At 38.8% G+C, this 18,407-nt stretch overlaps 1 protein-coding gene across 1 annotated transcript in view; it reads left to right on the top strand.

Moving 5' to 3' along the window:
• Positions 1 to 938: 938 nt before the first annotated feature.
• Positions 939 to 18,407, top strand: part of CDH9 (cadherin 9) — a 125,606-nt gene continuing 108,137 nt past the window's right edge. The window contains exon 1 of the mRNA XM_030552226.1: positions 939 to 1,094. The gene's annotated coding sequence lies outside the window, so the exon portion shown is untranslated. The remainder of the gene's footprint in view (positions 1,095 to 18,407) is intronic.

Below are 18,407 nucleotides of genomic sequence, written 5' to 3'. Positions count from 1 at the left end.
CCCCCAGCTGTCTCTGGCTGAAGCCACTGGCTGCCCAAGGGATAAGGGAGTAAAAAGATTGGATGCAGAGATGGGGTTTATATTTATATTTCCATTAGTTCTGTGGTCTATTGACGCTATTATCTGATGCTTCAGACGTAGGTGCAAACCAATCAGAACATATCTAGCTAAACATGTACTGCTATACAGTGGGGGAGGTAGGAAGTGGGGAACAGAGATTTCTTCCTGTCCCCTGTAGGTAATCAGACGGCACTGTGAAGCAGGAAATTTGTTTATCCTTAGCTGGCAGAACTATATATCAGTAATTGTGCTAAAACTCTTAACCATGACAAGTGAAACATTCTTAATAATGTGGCATTATATGCATTTGAGGTACAATAACACTCCCATCATTTACTAATCTCTGTAAATGAATCTAATGCTGTAAACTTGGGAATAGATGGGGGACCTTCTTCACCTTCTTCTTCTTTCAACTTCAAATCTTTTGTCCCTGCACTGGCACCACATAATATCAAATTCTTCAGTGTTTGTGTGTGCACAAATGGCATTGAATCACAACGATAGATAATGTGGGTACATCTTTTCTCCAGATGATTTACAGGTTACAGACATGCCTCCACCTTTATTATTAAAACTGAAAACAGATTAAACTGGACTGATTAACTGAGACTTCAAACCAGGAGGCTCATTCTCTCAAAAGGGGGTCTTTGACAAAGCCCTCCTTTCGGTAGCCTCCCACTGCATTCACTTGCAAATCACTGTATGCCTGACAAAGCCTGCACTCCCCCCAGCCCCAAACCTTCTCATGTTGAGCACTGCGGCTCCATCAGCAGCAATATCTCTCTGTGTGAGGGATGTTTCTTATTAATCATGGGCACTGAATGGAAACCAATCAGATAGAGAGTCCCTTTGGCTTCAGCTCCCTGCCTGCCTGAGTTAAAAGTGATTCTGGGAGAGAGGGAGCCCCAGTTAGATGCAAGTACATCCAGCAGTGGAGATACTATAACAGGCAGCAGAGGGAAAGCAGGCAGAGAAGCAGCACTGAGCAGTGCATCACAGAGCCAAGCTAGATTCACTTTACATTGGTGAATAAGGTAAGAGGATTAACTTACTTTAGCCTTGAAATTACTGGCAGCTAAAAGTGGAAACTTTTCTTTAAAAGAATTTGTTCAAAGCAGTAGTGATCCTTGATTGTTACCTTTTCTGTTCAGGTTTGGTTTATTTTATTTTCTGGAATAAGGGGGGGAGGAGAGGGATTTTAAGATGTTATAAAAAAATATTGTAATAGACTACTGAAAGTTGAAACACAAAACTTGCAATGCCTGGTTAATTTTCTTGAATATTATAACATATACATAGAGACTGCTTTATGTATATTAGGAAGCTTTATGCTATTATACGGTGTCAACATACAGGAAGTTCTATTTTATTTGCATTTTAACAGTATATCCTAACATTTTTAAGCAGGGTATTCTCTCTCCTTTTCTGAGTGTTAGCTGCAATCCCCCCTATCTTTGACTTCTATTTTTATTGAAAGGTTACAGTCAGAATTATTTCTAAATACAAGGATAAACAAGAAGCAAGTTTTAGCCATTGATTTGAGTGAGAAAAATCCCTATCTCTATAGAGCAATCTATATCTCTATATGTAGTTGATACAGCAGAAAAAAATGACAGTCAGTTAAAATGACTGTTAGCATAAGGTTCAGGGACCTGGAGAGGTAAAAGTAATGCTCCTTGGGATATTCTGAGCAGCAAGTCAAAGACAGCCAGCTTAAACTATAAGGCTACTTCCAGAAGTGCTAACTAACTACCTAGCCAACATGATATTTAGAAACAGCAAACTGGATAGAAACCAAGGCAGAAAGAATGAACGGCACAGTTGATATTTTGACTTCAAAGTAACCTGCAGAATGCAATTATCTGATAAACAACATTTTTTACACATACAAGAAACATGCAATCACATCAATTCAATTTCAGTGAGCATACAAGTCTCAAACAAAGAATGATGAATACTAATGTTAAGGAAATCAATATTCCTTGCAATAATGTAGTAGTGTGAATACCGTAGCAATGTGCATACTGTACCAATTTATCCTCTTGCAGACAGTTGAAGATAATGAGTCAGGATAATAGAATAGGAGCTCCTTTAGGGTAATATCCTTTTGCAGCAGACAAGTTTACAACCAGGAGTCCAATCCTGCTCCTAGTAAAGTCAGTAGCAAAACTGCAGTTGACTTTAATATGAGCAAGTTCACGCCCCAGAGCAATGTACTTTACTTCAAGTTTCTTATGACACAGGTAAGCCATGCACTTAAAATAGCTTAGCTAGTAGGGTCAAACATCTTCCCTATTAATGATACTGGTCATAATAGTGGAGTTTGTTGAGGACAGGTGTGGGTTTTTTTTTGCCCCTATAAAGGATATTAATTAAATTTTAAACATGAATAGATATACAATTAAACATTTAGACCTTGTGCTTTACATTTTGTTGTTGCTATTTAGAACCTCATCAGGTGGAATGTAGTAAATGTAATAAATGTGCATTTGGTGCTATACATGGAGATATGGCATTTCAATATATGGTACTGCCATGTGGATTTACAATCTAGTAGTTTGGATTCAAGGTGGGATTACATAACATATTGCCACCTACTGTAATGTTTTATTAGCAATAATATAAGACTTTTACATAAAGAGGCATGTTATGCAGTCAAACAATTATAACAAAAACATGTCCCTTAAAAGATGAATAATGCTCATCTTAAATGAGAAAAGCATGTCTGTTCTATTTAATATTGTAAACCACCAAAGTTATACCCAATATAGTTATCACATCTCTGTTTTTCTCTTGATATGTTTGGACCAGACAAATATTATTTCAATAATCACAGTTAACTGTTATACATTTGGGTGCATGAAGGGATAACACCTATTATTATTTTAATAAAGGCTATAATAGGGATATTAATAAAATGCAATGTGTATTATATAGGTACAAAAAGAAACTGAAAGACAAAATACAGTGTGGCAATATAATATCCTAGTCTCTGTACATTTTATGTTAAGACTCCTTCATGTTTTCTGCACAGAAGCTTTATAACTTGCCTGGTGAATTGGCCATTATGAATAAAGACCAAAATTCCAGATATCCAGACTGCAGGATAACAGCTTATTTATAGAGGTGTGCATAGTTTTTTCATCTGAATGCTTGTCAACAAGGATGTTAGTTATGTTGGGCTGGCAGAAATACTCCATGATAATTAGATCAACCAATGAGAATAATTTAGTTCCCCAATTTAGGTGCCAAACAGAAAGTAATTACTTAACTCAGACCGCATTCATAAGGCTATGAATAGATCCAAACAACTTACTAGTAACATCTGATTGTGTCTGGAAATCCTTAAAAATTGAAATGGTTTCTGAAAACCTAGTCAGCCACTAGGTCACAGGTATTGAGCTGGCAAAAACTGTATGATGTGGGTGTGGTAAATAATATGGTTCAAAATTTCCTCTGAAGATCAGTTTGTTCAGGACATGAAACGTGGTAGATTAATTTCAGTTCCATCTGATGAATACTGCCAACAACTGGCATGATATGACCCTTAAAGGCACATTATTTCTGGTATTTTGCTTTGATTCTAGGAGGACACAAAAGTTGTAGCAGCTGTTTTAAAATACAGAACGGCTATCCTGTCTTTATTTCTTCCTAATCAAGCTTCTGCCAAGTGCTCAGTGATGTGGTATGTCCTTATTGGAAATAAACACTCTGTTATGTTCAAAGAGTCATTGTGTAAAAATTCTCACAGTTCATGAAGAAACCTTGTGCTCATGGAAAATCAGCTGAACAAGCCTGGAATTGGGATAGTATTGTATTAATTCCCCATTTCCTCAGTGTGTACTACTTTTAACTGTAGGATGCTACTGAAACAAAAACCTACACAAAGATGTTTCTACTCTCATCAGAGTGCCTTCTGAATTTCTAGGGCTTGCAGCAGGTGATATATGCAAATGGTATCTGGAGTAGCACAAATATTTGAACATGAATAGGGATGTCTGAATGGAAACTGACTGCATTTTGTGTGTGTGAGTTTATGAAAAGTAATTTTGGGAAACTAAAACCCAGATTCCCTCCAAAGGAAGAAATAAAGTGAAGGGAAATGACTCACAAATCTGAACAAACAGAATAAGAGGAGAAGCAGTCATTCCTTTCACATTTAAACAAATATCAAAATGATAGCAAATTTTGCTGTAGGATAAAAATAACAGATTATTGTGTTGTCGTTCAGGGATCGATAGTGGTAAAAAGATCTATACTTAAAGTCCTCTCACATTAGAAGCCCACTATATTTTTGTCTTGAGTGACTAAACAAGAAAGTACCATTTTGATCAGATGACTGTTCATGTCAATTCTAATGGACCTAAGCTCTGCTCCTTGGGATTCCATGGAATTTAATGAGAATTTTATCGCTGACTTCAATAAAGGGAGGATAAGGGCCACAGAAAATACTATGTATATATAGGTACAGCTTAGAAGAAAGTTCAAGACTGAGAAAGTGCTAGAGACAAATAATTGTTCAATCCTGTATGGAAAGGAGTGGCATGTCTCATTTTCTAATAATAATAGAGAGGAAGAATTATTCAGTGTTTATGACACTAGCCTAAGATTTGGGAAATCCAGGCTCAGTTCCCTGCTCTGCCGCAGACTTCCTGTGACAGTTCAGGCAAGTTTCTGTGCCTCAATTCACCATCTGTACAATGGGGATAGTAGCATTTTTCTACTCAAAGAGTTGTTGTGAGAATAAATACTGATAGATTGTGACGTGCATTGAGATCTATTAGTGAAAAGTACTATAAGTTTATTATACTGACTTAGCTCTTATATAGAACTTTTCATCCATGTATCTCAAGGGGCCTGACAAAACAAGAGAAGTAGCACTATCCCCATGTTACAGGTGGGAAGACTGACACACCAGAAGCTAAACTGACTTGGTCAAGATTACACAGCAAGTCAGCGGCAGAGTTAGGAATGCAAGCAGCATCTCCACTCCAATATCTTATCCATTACAACATTGCCTTTACATGATAAAAATCTTCTCTTTAATTATTATATTGTCTCTTATGAAATCTATTATTTCAAAACAATGTTTCTATAGCAGCAATATGGGAATGCACAGCAACTTCCCACGCATGACACAGTATGTATTCTGAAACCAGTGAAATGCAGCTTCCTATTTAGATTTCATACATTTTGCTAACAGGGTATCTAGAATATAAGGGACATCTTGCATTTTAGACCCAATTTTCCCTGTCCCAAACATGGCATCATTGTGGCTTTGTTGTTATAAACTACTGATTTCAAAAATGCCAAATTATAAAGACTCAAATGTGTGAGTGTACATTTGTCGGCTATTAAATGTTATCCACATTGTTCTGACCCCACAGTTCTTACTCAAAGGAAGAAAAAAAACATATGTCATTGTACAGAGACCCAAATTTTCTCTCAGACACATAAAATATTTGTAAATGGCTCATTTAAGCACCTGGAAGAAGAGCTGTTGAAGTCTGCACAGTGGTCTAACACCACTGAAAGAGAAAAAAAGTATAGGTAATGTATCCATGTTTGTTAAAGGAAAATGAAGTTATCATTAACTATACCAGTAGACCTTCTCAATATTATTCTTAGGGGCAAATACTCAGCTGGTACAAATCATAATAGTTCCATTGAAGCCAACTGACATCAGTTTACACCAGCTGAGTATCTGCCTCTCAGTATCTATGCCATCTGACAGTTTATACAGGCGTATTTCATTTATCCCATTAGTTTTGGAAATTGAAAATCAATTTCACGGGTAATGAGTTGATCCAAAACCCCACATTTTCTGCTGATGAATAACACACTTTTTGGCATGTCTTAACAATAAAAAATCAGTGAGTCTGAGAGTATAACTGTTCATAAACACAAATTAAAAGGCATACCTTGTATCAGACTCTAAAATCTTCATATCAAATTATCAGCATAGTTAATATCTTCCATTTTCCCCCTTTCTCCATCATTCAATATGTTATTCACCTCTTGATGAGGAGGTGAAAGCCATTCATCCATTACATCTGATTTGAGATAAAAGACATAATGCCTAGATATTATGAAAGCAAATTGGATTATTTTAAAATCCAGCATTTTCATATTATGATATGATCAGAAGGTGCTAGTCAACTGGTGAGATATAAATTTAATGAATTAACATAATCCCAGGTCATGGGTGGAACTTGTCATTCTTATTGAGCCAAGCATGGTTCAGGCAACATCCTGGAAGGAATGATTAAAAAAAATCAAGTTTAGGTGAAAGTAGGCACCAGACTAAAATAGGTTTCCTTAGTATTTTAGAATGCGACTTCTGTCAAACAGTGAATCTATTTACTTATTCATGCTGCTCTTCATCATAATTTGGTAAAGCGAATATCCCATTTGATATTATCAACACATGCTCGCTTTCTTGCTTCCTTTCCTTCTCATCTACCTGTTTTGTCTGTTTATTTGAATGTGTCATCAATGAAACCTGTGGAAATCAATCTGACCTTGCATTACCCATAGCCTCTTGTAAAACCTGTTTTTTCAAAAGCAGGTTTCTATAATCTTATTTATCAGAAGGCAATATAGAGATTCTGCCAGATTCTTCAGCACTTTCTTGCATTGAGTAGGATTTAGTAATCAGAGTAGTCCCGCTGAAGCCAATAGAATTACCTTTGTGAGTACAGACCAGACATTGTAAGAAAGAGTTGCAGAATCTGGCTGTTTAAAATGACCTCTCATTGACTAGAATAATGCACGATCCTGTCACATGGAGTAATAATAAATATCACATTGTGGAAGATATTTTTCCCCTTTTTTTCAATATCTGAAATAAGTCTAACCTTTATATCCCTATGCAAAATAAAATAAAATAAATAAATAATCCACAAATTATATGAGCCTGAAGGAAATAATCAGTGCAAGACAATAATGTTTATTTCTGATCCTTTTTTATTATATTCATTATTATTATTATTTAGAATCTATATTGTGGTTAGTGCGTAGGAGCCCAAGTCAAGGAGCAAGACACTATTGTGCTAGGCACAAAGCCAAAAGATGGTCCTCTGCCCCAAAGAGTTTACAATCTATGTGAGACACCTCATATTTCATGTCTAAAACACATTTTTGGTGACATTTATATCTTTCTGTAGAAGGCAGTGTGGCCCAGTGGATTCCCAACCTTGTCACTTCTTTTGTAAAACAATTTGAGTTCTATAGGCATAGCATGTTAGAAAGAGCTAGAAATCTATTTTTTTTTATTATTTTTATTATTATTAACAAGACAAGGAACACACATCACTTCAAAACAGTGGTTCTCAAACATTTTCATAGCATGGATCACATTTTAATACTGAGATTGCTTCAGGCATCACCTACCCTTTCATTCACAATCCCCCAGGTACCTCCTTCCTATCCATGGTATCATAACATCCCTGTGGCAAACATGCAACTGTCAACATGTCAAAGGAATATTAACAAAAGTATTAAATATACTTTTAGCTGCCTTTTAATATAATTTAGTATCTGGGAATAAGGACAGGTAGCACCGGCCACATGTGAGCAGGCAACTTTCTGCAAAGCACCTGCAAGTGCTCCATGACCCACCAGAGAACAAGAGACCACAGTTTGAGAACTTCTGCTTTAATGTGATTATTCAGTAATGGCAAAAGTGTCCCTTTTGGGGGTTGCAAGGTTGATGAGAAGGGGTCTGTCAGCACCAGAGATTCATTATTTATTTGGAACTCAATACAACACAAGGATGCTTGTCTTGGCTTCTAAGCACCCTTTGCCATTAATTAAAATATTAATGAACATTAGTGCAAATATGCCATTCAAGAATCATTACAAAACCTAACAAGCACTACATTCTGTCTTGCCTCACCATATACCAGGGTTTCTCAAAAAGGGGTCATCGCTTGTGTAGGAAAAGCCCTTGGAGGGCCAGGCCAGTGTGTTTACCTGCCCCGTCTGCATGTCCATCCGCGGCGCCTCTGCTTCCAGCAGCTCCCATTGGCCCAGAGCAGCGATCGATCCACTGCCAGGGGGATCCGCGATCGGCCGGACCTGTGGATGGGGCAGGTAAACACACCGGCCTGGCCTGCCAGGGGCTTTCCCTACACAAGCGGTGAAAACTGCTTGAGTAACCCTGCCATATACCCTACACCACATCATAATCATCAGTCTACGCACACATTAGTGAATTATCCTTTCCCATCTGGAGATCAGTGATTGAGCCCAAATTATGGCACATCCTAATAACTAGTGGGCATTAGCACATTACCAAAATGCCACACAATTTGATGTAATTCTTAAAAAGATGAATCTAGGTAAATAATGGCTCAACAGTGGGCTATCAAAGTTGCTATAAATCAGGACTGAAACACCTTGGCATTCGAGTGCAAACCCCTGCCAACATCGTCTCTAGTCACTGCTACTTTCCCTTTTACAAAAAACAAATTAATGGCTACATTTGAACAAGATATGTCCCAAATAAGAGCCTACGCACTAGTTAGCAGCCCCATATTGCATATGCCACTCAGGTATTTTGTGGCTAGACAGACACACCAATTTTAGATAACAATAGTTTTCCCTGAAACCCATTGATTTTTAAATGATTTGTTTGAAAATTACTTGTAGGTTGAAATGTACCCAATGGCTCTCCAGATATTCCATTGTGCTCTAACACAGGTTATCGGCTATCTTTAACTCCTTGCAAAGCTGCACAAAAATGGCTGATAGCACCATGTTAGTGATGTTCTCAAGTTATAAAGACAAAATCTGTACTGTAATGACCCTAAACACTTCCTTGCAGATGGAAAAAGGCATCTGTATGGTTTTTAAATTCTTAACCAAGAGCAGTATTTATGCTCAAAGTTTACATTTTGTCTGGGATTGAATTAAGGCATAGGCACCATAGGCCCAAGCCTAAAGTCCTATTTATTATGATGGAAAATGAGAGTTTCTTTCTTTCTTTCTTTCTTTCTTTCTTTCTTTCTTTCTTTCTTTCTTTCTTTCTTTCTTTCTAAGTAAATTCCTTGCTTCATGGTTTTGAAGAAAAACTTGAAAAATATGAACCAAATGTAACCAATGCAGTAACATCTGCTTAGACTGCAGACAGCCTGATACAACAGCTCTGAGAAGCACGAACTGATGCACATATCTCAATAGGGTGTTATCTCCAAGATCTACTGCCCTGGAGGGCCATGCCAGCACTGTCCCTACAGGGAACTCTACACGGGGCAGGAGAAGAAGAGAGCATTGGGTACTTCTTCACCCACCAAAACATATACATCCAGGCTACTTCAGTAAATAATAAGAGGCCCACCTCTTCCATTCACAAAGGGAGGAAGGGGCCCTGGTACCTCTCCTAAAGGGACAGGAGAGTACCATGCCACTGTCTCCTAAGAGTACCTTCGCACTGCCACTCCAGGAGTATGAGAGCAGCTCTGCAGGGGTAAAGCCACAGGAGGCCTCAAATTGTCCTGTGCCTATGGTCCTGGATTACCTTAATCCAGCCCTGATTTCGGTGCAGTACTATGGAATGCTGCACTATTGTAGGGGCTAAGTGATCCACTATTGAAAGCTTAACAGCTAGACAGTTTGTCTACACAGTGTTTGCATCAGTAGTGCCTGAGCCTCTGCTTTATAAAGTATGAAAGCTGCTATGTAAAACATTCTATTAAGGGATATAAGTAAGGGGAAGATTGCTGCAGTAATGGAAAATAAATGAGCCAAATAAATTTTCTGCTCCCCTCACCTCAAGTTGATTAGCACAAATTAAATTTCATGCTAGTCAGCCTGAGCAGTTAGTAGGAAAGAAATCAATCCTGAACTTCTGGTGACTGTGGTAAAAATATGTTTGTAATGTATGCATGGCATGTAAACCATGCATGTACTTGCATCATAATCCACTGGCATGACAAAATCCCTATGGAATATATCCTAGCCAGGATCAGACTATGGTGAGATGGCTAGTTGTTTTGGGCTAAGGGAAAAATCTGCTTGCTACCTCAGGTGTGCAGCCTTGAGCAGCAAGCCCAGACTAATAAATATCAAAGAGGAAATCCCAGGGGAATAGCTGCTCTGCACACACTATCAGTGCAAAAGGAGAAAGTTTAAAAGATTAATAACACAATTTGTTAATAATAATACCTAGTTCTTATATAGCACTTTTAATCAGTAAATCTCAAAGCCCTTTACAAAGAAGGTCAGGATTATGATCCCCCATTTCATACATGAGGAAATTGTGTCCCTAAGAGCATCTCAATGCCAGATGATACTGTTGTCATGATATTTACCCCAAAGATGGTATGTAATATATCATGTATAAACTAATAAATCACTGATTATTAATATTCTTGTGTGATGTATGTATGGTTAACCCACAAAAATCTTTACAGATGTGCTGGAAATATGAGACTAAAATGTTTTTAAACCTGACACTTTGCGGGGGGGGAGGAGGCTGATAATCAGATTTTCTCCAGCCAAATAAAAGAGGCCAATACCGCAGAAGCATATATTTTAAAGGTTTACTGGACTAGAGAGAGAGAGATCGCAAACCCCTAGAGGAGAGGTTCCCAATTTGGTTCACGACTTGTTCATGGTAAGCCCCTGGCAGGCTGCAAGACATTTTTTTTACTTGAGCATCCGCAGGTACGGCTGCTCGCCACTCCCTGTGGTGCACCGTTTGCTGTTCCTGGCCAGAGAGATCTGCGGGAAGGGGCGCAGGCTGGGCCACTGCTTCCCGCAGCTCCTATTGGCTGGGAATGGTGAACTGCGGCCACTGGGACCCACGAGCGGCCGTACCTGTGGGCAATCAATTAACCAAAGCTTTTTGCGGCTTGACAGGGGCTTACCCCGAATAAGCCATGAACCAAGTTTGGGAACCCCTACCCTAGAGTTAGCTACCTCTTGAGGAAACAAAGAAACCAGCACTATCATTCTCTAAGGGTGGATCCTGGCTGGAATAGCCAGCCATGCTGGAGAAGCTGCTGTAAGTAGGGAAGACATCTTGAACAAGAACTAGAGCCAATTAAGTTAAGTTTTAATCTTAGAAGCACATTTTAGTTTCATTTGTTTGTAACCATTTTTATATTTATTCTTTCTACATGGTATCACTTAATCCTATGCCTTTTTTGTTAATAAACTTGTTCTACTTTTTTGATAAACCACTCGGTGTTTTGTTTGAAGTGGAGGGTTTGTGAATCCCAGCTAATAAACTGTTGTATACAGTCTCTTTAAGGGTGCTGGAAATTCGATAAAGGTTTGCGAGAGAGGCTGAGTACTGCAAACAGATGTCTGGGAAATTTGTGAATTAGAGTTCCCTGACTGTTACCTGCTAGGCAAGGTTTGGATGGGCAGAGTCCTGAAGAGTTTGCTGGCAAGGCAGACAAGATGATGTCTCAGGAAACTGATACATAGTTTAGCAACAGCAAAGCTGGCACTTGCTGAGGTGGTAACACAGTGGCTCACAGGTCTGGGAATCACTAGCACAGAAACTGAGGCACAGAGAGGCAACTTGCCCCCAAAAATATAGTAGACCAAGTGCTGGAGCTAGGAATAGAACCCAGTCTTCTGCCAGTCCAGTTCTGTATCCTTTATGCCATACTGCTTGGTCAATAATTGGACTGAATATATCCTGACTCATCACAGCTAGCACATCATCTACTCCAACCAATAGGTTAGTTCTGAATCTGTTTCTTAGAGAGGTACCAGTGACTCAGGCTCACTCTAAAGAACAATGATGCAGTATGGATATACCTGAAAAGGTTCAGAGATAAGCATCATTAATTCTCCAATTTCATATCATCTCTGCGAAACAACAGGTATTTGCTAAATCCCTATCTGAAGAAGAGTGAATTCCTTCCACTTCATTTCCTCGAGGGGCCAGTCAGGCAGACTGGTCTCTTCTTGTGGTGAATTACAAATCTACTGCCTACACCTTGGTGCACCCAGAGCCAGAAATGTCTGTGTTATTTTCTACTGAAATGCCCTTTTAAAATTTGAATGCAAATGTTAGCAAATGACCAAGACAATCTCTAATATTTTGGTGGTCCTGGGAAGAAAGGAGGGAGAATAGTAACCCATGCAATGTTGTTTTTTTTAATAATGTATTTTATTTTTCTGTGACTCCTCCCAATTAATTGCAATTAGATTTTTCTATGTAATAAAAACAAGGCAGGTGACATTAATTGTGTTCCTATTTGGCAAATGTTTCCATCACAAAACACACCACTGGACTGTGGGAATATCAGCAGAGATCAATACACAAATAGACCTGCTAAAACTGGTCCACAGAGATCAAGACTGAGACATGATGAATAGCGTAGGAAGCTATTAAAGCTGGTATCTGTGCTATACTATATCTTGTTCCCTGGGTAAATAGAGGATTATAGGCATTAATAATAAAAAGCTATCCACTACCATCTGCATTTACCAACAGTCATTTTCTTATGTGCAGCTAAAAGACAATCACACATTCCTCAGTCAAAGATACAAGGTAGGAACACATCACCCCAAAGAAATGTCGATGTCCAGGAACAATGTCATATCCTTGTCCTTCGGCTGACCCCACAGCAGGCTACATACACAATGAGGAGCAGTCTGCACCCCCCTACACACACACATCCAGCAACTCATCGAGGGACTGATCTTTATTGAACTCCCTCTGGGTCAATACATTTCCTAAATATTGTGCCATTTAGGAACAGACATATATGAGTTATAAAGCCTATTTTGTAAAAATAGTGACGTGTTAGCAATGTAAAACATAACTACATCATCTGCTATTAAATCTGTGCTCAGAGATAGAGGTGGGTGGGGTAGGCTGTGAGGACCACCAGGTGTTTTGTGCTGGTTATAAAGAGCATGGTTTGTCAAAGTGTAGATTAGCAAGCTTCTGCCATGTTGCATTTATCCCCACTGAGAATAACTGGCTGATGAAAAATAATAATCCTTTAATATCAAAAGCATTGCCCTTTCTTGAAATCAAAAGTAATTGACTTTTATACATTGGGAAACAAAGCCAGAGAGCCCTTTTCTGCTAAAATGGTGTAAATGGTGTAGAGAAAACAAAAGTAAAATTTTAGGAATTTGCATCGGAAAGAAACTGCTAGTAACTGGGATTATCATTATCAAGTGTTAAGTGAATATAAAAATGCATAGTGAGACCACTTGGTTTTACTGCTCAGAGTATGGTAACAGCCTGCATTAGGGATTAAAATTTGAAAAAAATTGTAGGTGATTAAATGTATACTGCAGGTCTTATCTCATATAGTCAAAATATAAATAATAAACTAGAACAATTTAAAGATTTGTTTTACTAAATCAGTTGCACCAAAGACACACAGTAGATTTGTTTAAATCATGAGGAAATCCCAGGTATTACTCCCTGAAGGAGGAAAAAAAATCTAGTTACACTGAAAGACCAAATCTTCAGTCGTAAGTATATTTGGTGAATTTAAAGTTATTAAGTCAGTCAGTGAAATAAATGAGTAGGGTCATGCAATAGTGGATAATAGGAAAAAAAAATTGTCTGCATACAAAGAAGCAAAGTAGCACCAAAAAGCATTTGCAGCTTTCAACAGAGGAAAGCATCCAACAGTTTCAGGTAAACCACATTTGCTATGCAATAAGAGTTACAATGTGAAGATAAACACTGATAAGCTATTGTTCAAAATGTATTTGCTTATTTCCTCCCCCCAAAATGTGGAGAACTAAAATTTCTCAAAACGATGATACCTGAGGGAAAGCTGGAGATAAAGAAAGAAATAAAAATGTCTAGTGATGATCAGCATCATTTCATATTGGATTAATGGTTGTTGATAATGTAATTTTAAAAATAATTAAATTAACTTCCACGCAGCATAGGAAAAGGAATGCACACCTCATCCATGAAGGTCATTTGGGTATGGGCATATGCAAGAGAGAACCAGAGGAATACATTAATGAGTCCATATGAATAAACAGATTGCAGATATGTCTATGAAATATTCAGTATGTCACATATTGATCACAACAATTTAAAGGACTTTTATATCTTCACCAAGTACCATACAGCCTTTGTGATGAGATTTTCTTAATGAAACAATGATTCATTATATGAAATGTATCTCTGTGATGCAGGATTTCTGAAAAAGTGCTTTCAGATCATGATCCTCAAATAGATGATGCAGAAAAGCTATTACAATTGGACAGCAAACCCATTTGCCTCTTGGGATGTGAATAACCCAGTGAGAATATGACAAAGAAGCAAGCAGGATCTTCACAAGTACTGCTCAAAGAATATTCTCTTGGTCTGCAGATGAGAAGCAACCACCTAAAGGACATACAAGTCACTTTGACCATGTTACCCATCTCTTTAAATTCCTCCTCTGGCGCCTCATTTTCTTCTGCATCAAACATAATCTACTTGTTTTCACTTTCAAGGCCCTTCAGTGTCATACTTCCTCTCACCTCTCATTCACTATTCAGTTATCAACGATTGCCTCTGATTGTACCTATGATGTCAGCCTCCATTGCCCACTTGTTAAATTTTCAACTAAGTACCTTGATGCTTTCTCCCATGATATCTCACAAGTTTGGGATGTGTTTCCCATAAACATCCACAAAGCTACCTCATTAATGATCTTGAAATCCTTTCTCAAAACTCTCCTTTGCCATAAAGCCTACATAATAACATAAGAATCGCCATGCTGGATCAGACCAAAGGTCCATCTAGCCAAGTATCCTATCTTCCGACGGTGGCCAATGCCAGGTAGCCCAGAGGGAATGAACAAGTAATCATCAAGTGATCCATTTCCTGCTGTCATTCCCATTTTCTGGAAAACAGAGGCTAGAGACACCATCCCTGCCCATCCTGTCTAATAGCCATTGATGGATCTACCCTCCATGGATTTATCTAGTTCTTGGGTCTTGGCCTCTTATAATCTTGGCCTTCACAACATCCTCTGGCAAAGAGGATCACAGGTTTACTGTGTGTTGTGTGAAGAAATAATTCTTTCTGTCTATTAATAATGCTGTCTAGTGATTCCATTTTGTGACCCCTAGTTCTTGTGTTATGAGAAGGAGTAAATAACACTTCCTTATTTATTTTGTACACACTAGTCATGATTTTATAGACCTTAATCATATCCCCCCCCTTAGTCGTCTCTTTTCCACGCTGAAAAGTCCCAGTCTTATTAATCTCTCCTCATGCAGAAGCCGTTCCACACCCTTAAGCACTTTTGTTGCCCTTTTCTGAACCTTTTCCAATTCCAATATATATTTTTGGAGATGGAGCAACCACATCTGCATGCAGTATTCAAGATGTGGGCGTACCACAGATTTATGTAGAGGCAATACGATATTTTCTGTCTTATTATCTATTCCTTTCTTAATAATTCCCAATATTCTATTCACTTTTTTGACTGCTACTGCACATTGAGTGGATGTTTTCAGAGAACTATCCACAATGACTTAAAGATCTCTTTCTTGAGTAGGAACAGATAATTCAGACATCATCATTTTATATGTATAGTTGGGATTATGTTTTCCAATGTGCATTACTTTGCATTTATCAATATGGAATTTCATCTGCCATGTTGTTGTCCACTCACTCAGTTTTGAGAGATCCTTTTACAGCTCTTTGCAGTCTTCCGGGGACTTAAATAACTTGAGAAGTTTTATATCATCTGCACATTTTACCACCTCACTATTTACCCCTTATTCCAGATCATTTATGAATATGTTGAATAGGACTGGGCCCGGTACGGATCCTGGGGGACACCACTATTTACCTCTCTCCATTTTGAAAACTGACCGTTTATTCCTACCCTTTGTTTCTCATCTTTTAACCAGTTACCAATCCATGAGAGGACCTTCCTGCTTATTCCATGACTGCTTACTTTGCTTAAGAGCCTTTGGTGAGGGATCTGGTCAAGGGCTTTCTGACAACCTAAGTACAGTATATCCACTGGATCACCTTGTCCATGTGCTTGTTGACCACCTCAAAGAATTCTAGTATTTTGGTGAGGCGTGATTTCCCTTTACAAAAATCCTGTTGACTCTTACCCAACAAATTATGTCCATCTATGTATCTGACTATTTTGTTCCTTACAGTTAATTCAGTGATGTAATCCACTCTATAGTGGTAAAATAATCAGGAGACCTTCCACATGGAGGGTCAGATTGTCCCCTCTCAGGATAAAGGGCAGAGGAATGATCCCAGTAAGGGAAATTTCTGTAAGTATTTCCTCATGGGGATCTCTCACATTGTCCTTTGAGGAAGAGGGGCACAGCTTCTGTCTTCACCCAAGAAAAGGGTGGGGGTCCCCAGCACAAACCTTGTGCATCTGTGGGAAGCCATGACCATCAATGTAAAGGTCATGTGTTTCTACACTGGTTTGGGCTCCTGGCAGGGGTCTCCCACCTCCCTGGCAGTGAAGCTCCACCTTCAGGGACTCTTCCTAGGCTGTAGAAACCTCCTCCTAAAATTGAAACGTATTAAAACGGGAGGGGGAGAGGCGCTAATATCTTTTTTTTAGGTGAGGTACACACATGACTAGAGGACTGACAACATGTGTCACCACTCCCAACCTCATCCCATCAACTCCTCCCCCTCCAACAATGCAGATCCCAGACATTCATTAAGGATTTCACTAGTTTCCATGTAAAAAGAAGGTATGCATGTGAAGGCCTCCCTCTTCATATGGATCTAGTGAGGTATGAGCCACCTCACTAGATCCATATGAAGAGGGAGGCCTTCACATGCACATGCACAGCCAACTCAGAGAGATGAATGGCACTGATGGATGTGGTCAGCTTGCTGTTCTGATTTTTAAGAGGGGACTCAATATTGTATCATGTTAATATTAGAGTTGCTCATTCTGCAATAGTTTTTCTTCTGGTAACTTGGCTTTCTGGCCAGGTCCCCATTTAGCCCACCACCTCTGGGGTTACAGAGTCCAAGACCACTGTCCAAATGCCATCTCCAGAAAGTGGTCAGCCAAACTCTGTGCCAGTGGTGAATGCAGGTCCACCTGCTGTACTTGATTTGGGCCCAGGAACCCTATGAGCCGGCAGTCCTCTTCTGCTCAGTGCCTGTCTCTCTTGCTATGTCCCTGGGCTCCTGACTACCCAGAATCTCTCTTGAGAATGTAGTGTTGGTAGGAAGCTTCAAAAAGTCAAAAACAGACTCCAAAGTGAAGCTGCAGAACTGGAATTAATTTGCAGACAGGATACCCTCATATTAGGCCTGAATAAAGACTGGGAATGTTTGGGTTATTACAAAACCTAAACCTAATTTCCTGAATACTAATTTATTCTTACTGTTACTCACACCTTCTTGTCAACTGTCTGTAATGGGCCACTCTCTTACCACTTCAAAAGTTATTTTTCCTCCCTTGGTATCCTGCTGTTAATTTATTTATCTTGTTGATTGACCTCACTTGGTAAAGCAACCCCCATCTTTTCATATATTTATACCTGCTCCTGTATTTTCCACTCCATTTATCTGATGAAGTGGGTTCTAGCCCACTAAAGCTTATGCCCAAATAAATGTGTTAGTCTCTAAGCTACCACACGGACTCCTCATTGTTTGTCTGTGAACTGTTGTTTTTATCAAACACACCATGCAGCACCATGGAAGACCTTTAAAATGATATGTAAATATATTGTAAGAGAATCAGGAATGAGTGATGTACAAACCAGCCAGAGTTTGCTTCTCAAATAAATTTTTAAACCAAACCTACATTGTAATTCATCAGTTTTCAAAAGGGGCAACCAAATGTCCAATTGACAACTCAGGGGTCCATCCTGTCACCACCCCCTCTTTTGTTAAAAGTTGCAGGATACCTTTTCTTATCTATAGGGGTATTCTGGAGGTCACTAAAAGTAGGAGTAGCTCTTAGGAGAGAACAAAGGGAATCTCCTGAAGAAGTTAAGGAAGTACTATACATCTATCTACTTTTTTAGTGTATTCCTAAAAGGCAGACACCATTGTTTACTGGCATCCTAGCTGAAAGAACAATCCTGGCTTATGTTTGGTAAATTTCTCAGAGTGTGGGTAGAGATTTGTGGATACAATTTGCCTCAAAGTAAAGTCTCATTTTAGAAATAATAATACTTGATACTTCTGTAGCACCTTCCATCCAAAAAAATCTAACAGTGCTCTGTAAATATATATATATTATATATATATATATTTGGCCCCACAACCACCACCACCTCTGGTATTATTTTTCTCCATTTCAGAGAAGGGGAACTGAGGCAGAAAGAGACAAAGTGACTTTTTCAAAGTCACATAAGAGGAGTCTGGCGTAGTCCAGAAAACCAGAAAGAGCTTTTGACTCCCA

Source organism: Gopherus evgoodei, chromosome 2 (assembly GCF_007399415.2).
Source record: "Gopherus evgoodei ecotype Sinaloan lineage chromosome 2, rGopEvg1_v1.p, whole genome shotgun sequence".
NCBI lineage: Eukaryota > Metazoa > Chordata > Testudines > Testudinidae > Gopherus > Gopherus evgoodei.
This window is presented reverse-complemented; position numbering and strand designations above follow the sequence as displayed.